The 16,384-nt window shown below is 28.8% G+C and overlaps 1 protein-coding gene across 4 annotated transcripts in view; it reads right to left on the reverse strand.

The window, feature by feature from the left end:
* Positions 1–16,384, reverse strand: part of LOC123293219 (small conductance calcium-activated potassium channel protein 2) — a 219,322-nt gene that overhangs the window by 150,000 nt on the left and 52,938 nt on the right. The window lies entirely within an intron of this gene.

Here is a 16,384-nt window from a genome sequence, read left to right on the forward strand (position 1 = left end):
TTAGTCATCGCTTCAAATCACTTTCAAGTCAATTGCATTTTTTCTTCAAGATAATATAAAAGTTACATATAATAATATGAAACACTTTTACTTGGAACAAAGTGTAAAAAAAAGCTGGAGGACTGTTACATGAACCGTATAATATATTACTTGCAATATTTGTCTGTCATCTGTATACATTCGACAATGTAATGAACCTTTTTTTTCAATCTAAATTTATTTTTGCAAAATTTATTATATGATAAAAATGTCACATCACTGTCTGGGTTATTGGACTGTATTGTACAGTCGATATAAATGTTTCAATGTTTTCATTATCATTTGATTCCTGTAAATGTCAATGCACAGGTCAAAAGATATTCTAGTTTGAAAATATAAGTATTTTTACTGACAATTTATTTTCTTTTCAATTTTCACTTTAACTGTTATCGGTAATGTTTTTATTTTTTATTGGGTTTATTTTTTACATACTAAAACAGGAAATTTTTCTTTTGTAAGACATTACAGAAATAATACAACCAAGCTAGACTTTTAGACCGAAAGATATGAGACAGAGTAAGGACGCTCACTCATTTTCTCGCTTCTTCTGTGAGGAGACTAAAAAATAAAACTTATCCTACTTGACTGTACGCAGACTTTACGACAAATTTTTTGTTGTTCACGCCTCCTAGTTTCATACTTTCGATTGACATTAACTTCAAAAATAATTTAACAACGTAGAAAACTGCTGCTTTCCTTTAAACAGTTGGATACTTAATTCAAAACGTTGCATTGCCACTTTTAATTCTTATTGCAACCGTCTTCCGATGGTAAGTTTTGCTTTTCATTGAAGTATTCGGTATTAAGTTTATTCAAATGCATGTCACGGGTAACGAAAAAACGAAGCTGTTTCGAAAAATAAAATTTCCTCCATTACAAAATATTCTATCCAATCTAGTCAAAAATGTTAGACTTTGCAGCCCCCTTTCCAAGAAGAAGAATATAAATAATAATATAATAATAATAATTTCTTTAATAAATTTTACTTGTTTTTAGTCTAGATGTTTTTAGTCATATTAATCATATTTATTTATTATTTGTGTTTGTTTACTAAAACTAAACTTGTATACAAATTTATTACTGATAAAGTTTCTCGATTATAATTGACGTTTTTCATTACGATACAAATCGCGTATTTTATATACATATAACCTATCGAGTCAATCATGATTAAAGAGAATTGAAAAAACTGCCGTAGCCAGAACGGCTCGACGAGAACTAGGTACAAAGTGTAACTTTTTTAATCATATTTACTTTAAATTTAAAAAAAAATTCAATTCAAGATAAGAGCATCAAGTTACGTAAAAAATTAAAGATATTTTCAAAAAATCAATAAAGATAATTACTCATAGTCTTGGATTCAAAATAATTGGCACTAGACGCCTCTCTTCTTACACGTAAATAACTCTGAGCACATCTACGTTTTCTACAAAATTCATTATATTGAAACGAATAAGAAATTTCTTCCTGATTTTTCTTAGCTTTTGCATAGTCTGGTTTTAGTTTTGAGCTTTTATATATCTTTCAAATGAAAACACTGATACACAATGTACTTATACAAACGTAACAATTTAGATTTATAATAAGATTATTGTATTGAAGGTATATAATATTGTGTATTATGTTATTTGTTAGTTTTAGTACCCAACATACCTAATATATTAAACGTATAACATAATAAGTAGACTTGGAGACACTGCCTATAAATTATTAATCATTTGTTAAAGTTATAGACATCGTTAATAGATAAAACTAAAACTCGAAAACTAAAACTCCGACAATTACAGAATCGTGCTCTTAAAAGTATGAAATCAACAAAATATTTTCATCTAAAATTGTTATGTTAAATAAAATCGAAATTATGTTAAATAAAATTGAAATGTTAAATAAAATCGAAGGTCCCCCGAATTACAGTCGGGGGACCTCTAAGATCAAACAGTTTTCCACAGCACCGAAATGAGACTCCCCGATTGTAATGACGATTTTACTTATTATAACAATTTCAGATGAAAATATTTTCTTATTTTCATACTTTTAAGAGCGCGATTCTTTAATTGTCGTGGTTTTAGTTTTCGAACTTCTAAAACCAAACATACAAAGTATCTTTATAATGTTAGTGTGATAGTTAGTGAGAATTATTAATTTTAATTAGTGAGAATTATTAATTTTTTAATTTTTGTGAATAACTGTTCGATAATGATCAGTCGAAAAAAATTGCCGATAACAAATAAAATGGGAACATTTCAGAACAAGTTATTTTTATCGAATGATTTGAGATATTATGGCTGTGTCTTCCGTTCTATAGCATGAAGCTGTCTATAATATCAATAAAGTCTAGCGTAATATAGAATTATTATGAAAATCGATTGTTATGCAACATTTATCTTCCGTTTCATGAATATAATAAACCTATCTACCTGTGTCTAGCTGATGCAAATAGAACGTTCTATATAGTTTCAATAGCATAGGTATTTGCAGTTATAACAGAAAATTTTGTAGATAAATTTAAATTATAAATAGTTTTGTACAATTAATAGATTAATAGTTTTTTTTTTATTTATTTTTTGTTAAAAGTACATGCAGTTAGATAGAAAACACAGTTGGATTAAAAAAGTATTCCAATAAATAAAATCATTCAATCAACTTTTGTAGATTAAGAATTTGAAAAAACGTCAGATATTGAATTAGATTATTTGAAATGATAGCTAGAAGATCAATTAAGTTTCTATCCAAAAATATAGTTTTGTAAGCAATATCACTATATTCCCGTAACGCTTTTTTTTAACGCTATGGAATCACTAAATTGCTTATAATGTGAGATTTTAGAAAATGGCCCGGTTTTGGATATATATCGCTTTCAAATATGATTGAGATGTAAGTCTAGATTGTATACCGGTCTGGGAAGTTTTATAAAAATCGCCATAGTACTACTAATTGTGGAAGAATTTGAATATTTTTTGAGACTTAAAATATTTTTGTCTACCAAGAAAATGTGTCACGTTATAAAATCTACGATCGGGGGAAGAATTCAGCCTGTTTATATTTCATTCTGGTTTCATTTTCTGATCTGCTTTCAAGTAGTTCATGTAGGTGAAAGCCACAAAATAATGGCTACAATCCGCCCGATACTTTGAACAAAGAATAAAAAATAACCAATTAGAAGGCGAACTGGCCGCTTTGAACTCCAAAGAAAGCTTGAAGGCTTGTGCCTTCAGATTTGTATATGTTATCTTTAATGTTTTCGTCTCGCCAGCTTACTTTTTGGGTTCGTGCTATGACGAGCATTAGATGAACTATAGCTTGGTGAACAATATACTCTTTGCCTGTTCACAATACACTACATTCAACTCCAAGGATCCTTTTCCGATTTTGTTTTTGATTAATCCTTCATACATGGTCTTGGTCTTTTAGATTTTTCGTCTTGATCTTGCTACTATAATTATATTTTAGGTATTAGTCTTTCTGTTCTTGCAAGATCAATATCAGTATTGTCAATACATGGAACACTATGTATATTTTATGATAATTAAAACATAAATTGAATGATAAATTTTAATTAGAATATTAACTCTAAGTGCCGATGTTATTATACATATATTGATTGACAGCTATATAAAATATAATAACACATAAATATTATAAATTTATGTATGCAAAAACCATTTAATTTGTATGTGGATTATGATAGGAACTATGCCTAATATTTTATGGTAATCTATTCAATAATTTTCAAAGTAATTAAATTTGATGTAAATTTTCAAATTCCTTTTGTATTATTATATAGCTGTTCATAGCCAGAAAACTGTGTTGGGACTTTGACGCTGTTCACATCAATTCTTGGAATTCCTTCAAAACAATACAACCCGAAACATGTCAACTAAAATTAAATAATTTTAAATAAAAAGTGGAATTGCAAACTTAAAACAAAAAGTTGTAAAATTAATTTATTTTACCTTTAAACAAAATAACGATTATCATGGACTTCCACAAATTGAAGCTCTCAACAATCAATCCTTCAAAACACTTTACGACGATACAATTTTTTTCTCTAATTCTCTTAGTTTATTTATCAGGATTAACCATTATATAGACGGAGCGAAATATATAAATACAGCCAACAAAAACGCAAGACATCTTATTGCCAACTTCAAAATTACCTTATATAGTGAGTTTTATCGAAATTGAAGAAAAAAAATTTTTCGATTTTTTGCAATTTTTTTAAGGGGTACCCCTTTGAAAAAATCGAGAAAAACGGGAAAAAAATTTTTGTTTGGAAATTTGAGGAAACTCCGTGGATGGGGTTGTTTTGACCCAAAAAGTATAAAAATCGGGTTAATTTAATGATTGGATGCAGAGTTTCTGAGTAATTGCAATAATTCGATCGATTTTTGTCCGTATCTCAAAAACTATTCGACCAGTCATCAAATGCACCCGATTTTTGTACTTTTTGGGTCAAAATTACCTTATATACTGAGTTTTATCGAAATTGAAGGAAAAAAAAATTTTTCGATTTTTTGCAATTTTTTTAAGGGGTACGTACCCCTTTGAAAAAATCGAGAAAAACGGGAAAAAAATTTTTGTTTGGGAATTTGAGGAAACTCCGTTCATGGGGTTTTTTTGACCCAAAAAGTATAAAAATCGGGTTAATTTAATGATTGGATGCAGAGTTTCTGAGATGTCGCAATAATTCGATCGATTTTAGTCCATGGGCAAAAGTGAGTATCATGGACCAAATCTCATTTTCAAAAAGTTCCCCACAAAAAAATTTAAATCCGTAAAGTTGTGAACAAAAGTGAGGATAAGTGAAGGTTATAACGTGATAGAGATGCAAGAAACAAGCATACAAAGTATAGGAAGGTAAACCATAAATATGTTCCATTTTAGTATAAGGCGTTAATAACAGTCAACAACGTAAATTTTACTTCCTCTTTTAACCTCTTTATTCAAAAACATCGGATGTATTAAAACGACTGACTGTATTACTCAGAATATTTACTCAACAATATCAAGTGTGTACTTTCAATGAATCCAAGTCAATCTTAAAATGAAGGTAATTTTAAAATGATCTTTTCCATCCACGTCCTTATCAGCTGTATAAGTTGTATGAAAATAAATATCTTATCCAAATGTTTGTGTTACTGAAATTGAATTACATTATTGCGAATGAAGAAATAAATATTTATCATTGGTAGTACACATACGAATATAAATACTAATTTTATTACAATATCAATAATAATAATATGATGAAAAAAGTATTGATATAGGATGTATATAGGGTGTATCATAATCACTCTTAGATACCTTGCACAAAAATATAATAATCTATATGTATAAGAATTCAAGCTGACTGATCGATCAAGGTACAACTCAAACCGCTGCGGGTCTAGAAGCCAGAAATTTTGGATACATGTTCCTTGAATGACGTAAGTGAGTACGGAAATTCATCCTCTAAGGGATTAAAAAGGGGATGTGAATTTCGTATAAAGGAAACCCATGTTAATAATTTTATAGACCAATATAGATCAACATATTTGTAATATTACCAAGGTTTTGTTAACTTTATGTGGGTTTTTTATATTTACAGACAATTTTAATTATTCTGCTATTTTCTCACTAGTGGTATGTTGGAGAAACGTCTTTATAATTTGAAAGTCTGAACCTATACTTTATCGTTGTACTATATAATAAATATAAATAATAATTAATATTACACTCACTAAGCAAGAAAGGAAAAAATCAATCACTTCAGTTTATCCGCATGGCACGTCCAGTGTAGTAGCGGATGTGAAAATTTTATTATTATAAATAAATTAATAAATATTTCTTGACTGGTTCTGAGATCGCAGAATTTTATAAACACCCCGTAAGTTTGTTTCATTCAATCACATCGTATTTATTTATTTTGTCGATTGTCGAAAATGGAATATACACTTACATGTTCCTCTTATTGCCAATGATACTATTTATTTGTTATACGTGGAATATAGTCAGTTTCTTACATTCATACATTTCTATTCGGAAATCGAAAATCAAAACACCAAGTTAACTAAATATTTGTTTAAAAAAAAAATTAGTGAGTAATATAACCACTAAAGTCATATTCCCACCCCCTTCGTTATATATTTACTATTAAACGATGCTTTTAATATGTTTTCAATTTTCGTCTATAAGACGTCTACTATTAACAAAGAGACCAGCACGCTTCACTGGGCTTAAAAGTAAAAACCACCCACTTTATAGCCTCAACCTCTTTTGATCTCACTTATCAACGTTCCATAACACTTGAAGAGATTGTTTTACACAGCTAACAGATATGCACAGTTTTCAATTTTTTAAATTGTAAAGTAGTCATAATTCAATAAATAAAACCAATTTTTTTTTTTTGCAAGTCCACTGAATTATATTTATTTTAAGTAAATAAAAACAAATAATTATATATTTGTGAAAATCGTTTCAACCTGTACGGCCATTATCAAACTAAATTAATATACTCATAATTCATTGAGTATATCAGAAAAGATAGCCATGAATTGTGACATTTACTATTTTTAATTTTTACAGAAATCTTTATGGTTAAAATGAAGATCATAGCTCTGCACTATCTGTGATCATCATTTTGAACCATAAATTAAAGATTTCTGTAAAAATTAAAAATATTAAATACCTGATTAAATTTATTTAAAAAAAATTTTTTTAGTATCCTATTAATTTATAGCTCATGTGTTATTCTGATGTATGAGCTATATTACTGTACAGATTCATTATAAACCATTCGCTTGTTTTTGCGTGAAAGCGTAACAAACAAACAAACAAACATCCTTACTTTCACATTTATAATATAAAAGGGATAGGAATCTGCCCAACCCTGATACAGATGAAGGTGTTATCTCTTATATTGAAATTGACATATATTGTTATTATAGTTCAAAGAATCGGCGTTTAATTATTGTATTAAATTGAGAACAACAAATACTATATTTCATATTGTACAAATAAATACAATTCATTAATTGACTGGGAATATATTTTTATTTATATTTGAAGTACGTGTTATAAATAGTTTCCTGTATTTACAAGGATAAAGCCCTTAACCTAGAATTTCCTGAGAAATAAAATATGAAATGTTCCTATTAATACTTTGAAATAGGAAATTTTTATTATACAGTGTGATAATTTAAAATGTATCCACCCTTAATAACTCTTGACTTGATGTGGTTTTTTTGAGTTAAAGTACATCGATTTCGATATCGAGGAGGAAGTTCAAAAACAATACCAAGATAGCCACCCCAATTTTGAAATTTCAAATGGCAACCCCTACCTTGCTATACATTATTTGAAAGGGTATAAATCTATAAAATAGATTTTGCTCCTCTTGGGTTAACATGTCTTTACCGTTCTTCCCGCGGCAAGCAATTTTCCTACACCGCACAACACAAACGGGCGCATAAATGGTTAACTACGTGTATATTAAAAGGAACATTTTGCAAACCACGTAATTCTTTATCGATTGTATTCAGTGTTTTGAACAATAACATTATTATAATTATACGGAAGAACACCTACAGAGTAATAATTTTCCATTTCTTTTACACAGTTGGTTTTTCATAATACTATATTGTTTCGAAATTCATAAAGGCATTCATTTTGTTGTTCGTTGTATACAACATAATATAATAGCAAATTTATATGCGTATATAAATAAATATTTGTATCAGGAAACAACGCGCAGCGGTAATTTGTTGATTTTCTTTTTCAATATTAAATATTTTATCAAGGTATTGTGTAAATATAAATATCATTGAATGAATGCCATTAGCATTAATGGAGTATTATGTTTCAAATTTTGATATATTAATACAATACCGTTGAAAAATTTCAATTATACAGGTGGATTCAGTTTATACTGACATTGTAAGTTCATATAGGTCCAATAATTAAATTTACCTGATTTTTATAGTTTTTGGATCAAAATTACCCCATCTACCGAGTTTCATCAAATTCCAAAACAAAAAATTTTTTGGTTTTTCTCGATTTTATCAAAATGGTGCGTACCCCTTAAAAAAATGCAACAAAATCGAGAAATTTTTTTAATCTCCAATTTCGATAAAACTCTACTACTAAAATCGATCCAAATTTTGCGATATCTCAGAAACCCTACATCCAATCATTAATTTAACCTGATTTTTATACTTTTTGGATCAAAATTACCCCATCCACCGAGTTTCATCAAATTCCAAAACAGCCATTGAGTCTTGAACGCAAGTACTCTAGGGCTAATCATTAAACATGATAAATATACTGCATTATGAACAAAAGTATCTTTTTTTACTCATTTTTCTGTTTACACCCATATTTAATAATAAATTTTGTAAGTAATCGACCACAGAATGTAGGTAATGAAATTTTCCTTGTCTGATAAAAATGTAAATAACTTTTTATCTTCAATAAATGTAAGAAAATACATTACATTCATTTATACAGTATCAATTTCATTACATTATTATTTTTGATAGAACTCTTTTTTATAGATACTAGGTGTTCCATTTTAAACAATCCTATCGAAAAATTATTAAACGTTGATTTTGTGCTTTTTTCTCTAGAAAGCGTATACATAGATGTTCCTACGTCCAAGCCTTTCTATAGAATTTATTATTATTGCAAAAAAAGTTGTTAGCCAAAATAGGTTAAAATGATCCACCCCAAATTCATTATAATTAAGTACCTGGATGACCGAGATTTTCTTGGTATTTTTTTGAGCTAAAAAGACACAAATTTTATCATTAATATAAGAACCGTTTAAAATTTCTCCATACAAATGTCAATTTGAATGTCCCGGCAATGTACTTTATTTCGTAAACTACGATATACATCAATAGATGTCAGGAAGAGTCAAATTTTGCAGTGTATGTTTCCTGAAAACTCTTTATTTTTTAATAAATTTTACATCAAGAGTAGGATAGGATATTTATTTGAAGGTAACATCAAAATCTACTACAAACATCAACTTCTGTCCATACATAGCTGATACTTTTATAATATATTTGCCCAGAATATCTATGGCTGGTATATTTTCGAAATAAAGATCGTTTAATACAATATCACCCTAAAACAATATTCAGAACACAAATTATAAAGAAACCACTTTAAATTACCTAACCAAACCAACCTCCCATGGACAATTTGGTGCACCAGCTCGTTTCAAATCGGTACATATTAAATAATCTCTTTTTAAAAAATCGCATCCATCACCAGTGATATTAAATGGTAATTTATAGCTGATCGATCCACTAATACGTGATAATTCAACTGACACCTGAAATCAGTAAACGTTCTAAGGATTCGACGACTATACCGAGGAAAATGGGGAATTTAGAAAGTTTTCGAATTTTGTTGTTGTGCGCTGAATGATCACGCTATCTGATTCGATTGGAGAATGTGAAAGCTTTTTTATGCATTTATTTAATTTTTAATCCTAGCGTTTTGCGATTATTGATTCAACGATCCTATTCTATGTTGATTCAAACAATGTTGTTCATTAATCATGTTTAAATTCATAAAAACTAATTTTTGGCGCGCTGTATGGAAGTGTAAGGAGCACATTTTTTTAAACAAAAAATAATTTTGCTGTTACTGCAAAGAGACATTTAAAATAAAAATAATCCAATATTTAATTTTAAAAAAAAAATGGGATTGATATCTCAAACCATCGCTTTAATTTTAAATCAATACTTGTAACAATCGAATTTATGAGTAATAAAAGTTTTCAATGGGTCAAAATATTTTTTGTAAGTACTTACTGGTATTTTATCACATTTTTTTAAAAATTTCGCCGAAATGTTTGCAAAAGACATGGTACGATTAACTTTTCGCATACTAGCTTCAACAACTTGTACTACATCAGGTAGGTATGATTTAGCTTTAATTTTGGTTATTATGGCAGTGGAATGACGTTTCACTGTACATCCATTTTGAATGTAAAAACTGTAATATAAAAATAACAAAGGTATAAATCTGTTAATAATCGCCATGTCTGTTTGATTTTTGCACTGAGACTGACATGATACAATTACCTTTGGCTTAATAATAATAAGGATGTCTGTAATTTCAACGTAAAAACGATTTTTATCAATACAGTTCTAATAATTTTGTATCCATCAAAATTGATATCGATCAAAAGTCGGAAATATATTTATTATTTGTATAATCAATTTAATTAGACTATATTTATTTAGCTAACGAACATAGGAGGAGGTCAATCCTCTCAATAACTGGGTATGCTTTCAAGATGATTCTATCTAATTTTTTTTTTAATTTGGTGATTCACGATCAATGATTTTTGATTGGTCCCGTTCATATTTGCAAAAAAAAAAATATTTCCCTTAAAAAAATCCCCTCACAAGCTTTAGCTTGATATCTCTTTTCGTTTTTGAGTTATCGTGGCCACAGACAGACAGTCGGACGGGTGGATAGCCGGAAATGGAAACTAGATGATTTTATGAACACCTGTACCAAAATTTATAGATCTATATATAAGAATTCATGCTGACTGATCGATTAACGCACAGCAAAATTGAGAAAAACGCAAAAAAAATTTGTTTTAGAATTTGAAGAAACTCGGTGCATGGAGTAACTTTGATCCAAAAAGTATAACAATCAGGTTAATTTAATGATTGGATGCAGAGTTTCTAAGAAATCGCAATATTTGGATCGATTTTAGTCCGTATCTCAAAAACTATTCGGCCAGTCATGTAATGCATCCGATTTTTGTACTTTTTGGGTCAAAATTACCTTATATACTGAGTTTTAGAAAAATTGGAGATCCAAAAAATTTCTCGATTTTTTTGAATTTTTTTAAGGGGTACCCTTGGCTAAAATCGAGAAAATCGCAAAGAAATTTTTGCTTTGGAATTTGATGAAACTTGGTCCAAAAAGTATAAAAATCAGGTTAATTTAATGATTGGGTTCAGAGTTTCTGACCTATCGCAATATTTGGACCAATTTTTATCAAAATTGGAGATCCAAAATTTTCTCTATTTTTTCAATTTCTTTAAGGGGTTCAAAATTTCATTCGTCTAGACCCAGCGGTTTCAATTGTGCGGTGATATGTCAGTAAGTCAGTTTCTTCTTTATATATATAGATAATATAACAGGATAGAAAACGTTTAGAGTTGATTGACTTTTATTAGTACATGCACTTGATACAAATGATAACTTCTATGGATAAAGCACAGAACTTTTATGGTATCTGTGGTACAATGTAATTGAATACATCCTCATGTATAGCTGTCCATCAGTTTATCAATATATCCGACAACATACGATAGTTTAGTGATGTGTTTCTTAATTAGCAGATGGAATAAAAAATGTTACACGTAAGTTCTTCGTACGAAAAAACATCTATATAACCGGTAATGAAATTCGTAGATATTAATTGAAATAAAAAAGAGAAACAAACTAAAACCACGAGATAATACACTTTAATTTAAACAAGTGAAAACAAACAATTGACTGAGTTAATGGTTGAAATATCATGTATAGAAAAAGTTGAATGTCAGCGCTTGCAACACAATTTTGGCGGCTTTTCGGCAGCCATTTATTTGGTTATCGAAATTTTCGAGAATATTTGAAATACATGAAAATAATAGGGTAAGGGGATTGAAATAGGGGTTGAAAGGAATGTGCTTTAAAAAAGGAAAAAGGTTGTGCATCAATTAAGCTCAAATATTGATAAGATATACAACCAGCTTCAAGGATTGTTTTATCTATTTTTAACCTTCGGGGGTGGAAAGGTGGAGCGAGAAAGTGGGGATGAATTATCAAATATCTTCAAATATACCCAAGTAGGGTACCAAATAAAAGAGCACGAGGTGTGTTAAATGTAAAACTGTAACCCCTACGAAAGGGATGTTGCCCAGCAAAGCGGGTTGTTCCCAGCTAGATATAAATATATATCAAATATAGGCAATGATAGCAAAAACTTCAGTTGTAGCCAAATGAAACCAGATATCAAGTTATTTTGAGTTAACTTGAATGAATGTTTCTGAAGCACACTTTATAAATCATTTTAACAACAATGTATGATCTTTTCGAATTTAAGATCGATGGTAAATGATTAATATGCAATTTAAACCTTATCAACTTTTATTAAGCAAACTTCCTTCTATATCAATACTACATTACCAACATCATGTACTCCATATTTACAATAATAATTTTTAATATCGCATCAAAAGTTTATGGTTTAATAGTAATAAATGAAAACGTAAAATTTTATCACAGAATATATTGAGTTCTTGTAAACTGTGCACTTTTTTCAAGTTATATAAATACTGCAGAAAGCGTATTATTTAACGTTGCAATTCTATGGAACAATATGACTTATTCTATGGGACCCGGCTCAAAATTTTGTTCAATTACCTTCAGTACGTGATACTGAACCTATTTAAATTTTGAAAAAAATATCCTGTTGTTTAATACAGAAACAAATTCGTTTGTTTTGACATAATATTGATCCACAATCTATATATATAAAAAGAGAGTGTTTGTTTGTATGTCCCCGATTTTCCCTAAAACTAACCATTGACCTTCGGTAGAGGATTATGTCATTGGGTAGCCCTTAGGCTCCCATTGTGAATAAGGGAGTTTGGTGGGGGTGGAATTAAAAATGATCTAGGAATTCATAGAAAATATATTTAAAAAATAGTTCTAATAGTACAATAGCCCCACTGTCAATAGTACAATTTTCACTAGATGGCGCTACTGGCGCAAATGTCTTTCGATTTTTCTCGAAAATTCTGGAATGTTCCATGGATTTCTATCGAATTTTCTAGAATTTTCTCGAAAATTCTGAAATGTTCTATGGATTTCTATCGAATTTTCTAGAACTTCCTCGAATATTCTCGAATGTTGTATGGATTTTTATTGAATTTTATCAAACTTTCTCGAACAATCTGGAATGTTCCATGGGTTTCTGTCGAATTTTCTAGAATTTTCTCGAACATTCTGGAATGTTCTATGGATTTCTATCGAATTTTCTCGAACATTCTGGAATGTTCTATGGATTTCTATCGAATTTTCTAGAACTTTCTCGAATATTCTGGAATGTTCCATGGGTTTCTATCGATCTTTCCCTTACTTTTCCGTACACACAGAGAGTGTAGACATAATATTGGGATCGGCCAAAAAAATCTTACTGTTCCGTACACACAGAGAGAATTAAAAAAAAAGTCTTTCATTTAACAATTTTGATATTTAAATGTCCAAAAACAACCCAGCGAAGCGGGTTTAACAGCTAGTATGATTATAAATTTCTATGGTGCGAATTGATTGCAATCTAATAGGGTTAAATAGATCACAGCATGACTGAAAACTTCAAAACATTTTTATTTAAAATTTAAAAAATAAAACAAGCATTGTTACTTCAATGTAACATCTCCTTCTACCACAAGTATCAATTTTTTTTCAAATACAACTGACAATTTTATAACAAATTTACCCGTAATATCCACATCTGGTATATGTTTTAAATAGAGATCTTTTAGTTCAACATCACCCTAAAACAATTTTCAAAAAGAAAATTATTAAGAAATAAAAAACAAAAATATTACTTAGCTAACCTCAAGTGGACAATTTGTTAGACCCGCTTGTTTTAAATCGGCACATATTAAGTAATCTCTTTGTAACAAATCGCATCCATCACCAGTGATATTAAATGGTAATTTATAGGTTGCCGATCCACTTACACGTGATAATTCGACTGATACCTGAAAGTAGCAAAATGTCAGAGAGTCCGGAGCAAATTAAAAATTTTCGACTTTTCTTTAAATATCTTCAAAATAATTCATTATAAATACATTTATATAATTTCGAGAACGTCCCCAAAAAATCAAGTTGCCATTCATATAGGATTATAATTAAATCGTGTATATGCATTCTCATTAGGGCCCTTTGTAAGCAGGAAAATTTTTTAATTACCCTTACGGTATTAAATTACCCTTACGGTATTTATTTATTAGATTTGAACTGTTAAAGTTTGCGTTTTTAACATAAAAATCCTATATCGAAGTGCTTTTAAAAGTTTGCTTTATTATATAAAAATGGTAATTTTCTAAAGATTTTTTTGGAAAACCAATATTTGTTAGATAAAAAATCACAAATATTTTCCTATAAAGAAAAATACAGCAAGCGGAACTTGTTTTTCCATAAAATACATTTAACGTGATGAAACGAATGGCATTTGTGATTTATTTTTCTATAAGTGATTTTCTCGAAATCTTTAGGCATCAATATTTTAAAAACGTATACATCGAAAAATTGTATCCCTATTTTTCGTCTAATTTTCCAAAGTTTTAACATAATGCACCCTCAAAATTTGAAATGTAAGCCTGAAATGTTATAATTTTATAAGCTATTATTTAATTATTATTGTGGGTACAATTTATTCATTTCTATTTAATATTGTAATTTTAAAAGTGTAGTTAATAAATTTTATAAGTATCTACTTACTGGTATTTTATCAACCTTTTTTAAAAATTTCACTTTAATATTTGCCAATGATGCTGTTCGATTTACTTTTCGCATATAAGCTTCAAGAACTTGCACTACTTCAGGTTGATATGATTTAGCTTGGATTCTAGTTAGCATTACAGTGGAATGACGTTTGACTGTACAAACATTTTGAATGTTAAAAAAAGAATATAAAAGTACAAAATGTATAAACCTGTAATTGACCGTCATGATTATTTGGATTTTACGTCGATAATGATATGTTATAATTAGCTACGGCTTAATAAATACCGAGGATGTCTCTAATTATAATAATAAAAAATTGATTTTTATCACAACAATATCGTATCACATCAAATAAAAATTGATTTAAATCAGAATTCAACTAATAAGATTAATTTTTTAATTAATTGGATTAATTTTTTCCTAGTTTGAATTCTCGTGCATGCAAGACGATATCAATATCGTCGAGGAGGGAAGAGAAATACAAGACTTGGAGTTGGTTTTTTTTTTTTTTTTTGTTAAAAGTTATTCTATTCTGTGATTTTTAGTGAAACTGAAGTACACCAACTAATTTGTCCCTAAAAAATGAATAATTGAAATCAATTGGCATGATATTGAGTTATTCGTCCATTTGTCGCGCACATACTTTATGCAAATTTAAGACTTATATGATTTTCAAATTGAAATGGGATCACATGGGAAGCACCAGCTTTCAAATAAAAAAGAATCGGTTTCTCCAGTCGAAAATTCTGTGGTAAAGTTTTTCCTTTTTTGAAGTCGTTTAAAGAATATTTACAGCTAATATTTTTTACCTAGTGAGATAGATATTGTTTTAACTGCCTAAATGTCCAGATCTTTCTGTCATCAATAATGAGGTTTCGACTTTGTCTTGCCTACCATAATTAGTTAACTACTTAAATCTATTTTTTATGAAAATTTTATAATAATAATGCATAGCTAAAATGCAAAGGTACTTGTATTTTAATAAACTTTTCAAAACCTTCATCAATAACATATTGAAAGCTATGGCACACAATTTCAAAGTTAAAAGACTAATCATATTTGATATAACAGGTTGTAAAATTGCTATTTGCTAATAATTTCAAATAAAGTTTCAAATTCTTTATAAAACCAATCATATAATAATGCTTCGTTTTGCTTAATAATAAATCAATTATCTTTGTTAAACTTATAATTTAAATTTTTTCTGCATTAAGTCATGCAACTTAAAAGTTTTCATTATTGCATGCAAAATAGTCCATCTAATAGGTACAGTAAATTCAAGATTTTTACACTTATTTAGATATAAATCGATTAAGGTAATTAAAATTTGAAAGTGATACTTACCATCATTGCTAAAAGTAATTGTGTTTTAATTATATATCATTAAGCCTAATTCGATGAAATTTTTAAGCAATACTTGTTAGTCTAGTCAACAAGTTCGAATTAGTGGAATATAGAAATAAGTCGTAAAAATACGTGTGGCAGTTCGATGGATTCGGAATGATGCTTAGAAAAATGTGCTAGAAGCGTTTTTGAAGCGAATGAAATACCTTTTTTCATCTTTAATTGCTTATAACTTTTGCAATTTTTATCTGCTGAAAAACGCTTCTAGCACATTTTTCTAGATATCAATCCGAATCAAACGAGCTATCACACGTATTTTCACGACCAATATTTCTATAGTTCACCAATTTGAGCTTGTTGTCTAGACTATGTAATTATGTTCAGTTTATATGAAATTGAGTACAATATGATTCTATTAGTGTATTCTAAAAATGAAAATATATTACAGATGTGCTAAGAATTGGTTCATACATATAAAAATTCACGT

Source organism: Chrysoperla carnea, chromosome 2 (genome assembly GCF_905475395.1).
Source record: "Chrysoperla carnea chromosome 2, inChrCarn1.1, whole genome shotgun sequence".
Taxonomy (NCBI): Eukaryota; Metazoa; Arthropoda; class Insecta; order Neuroptera; family Chrysopidae; genus Chrysoperla; species Chrysoperla carnea.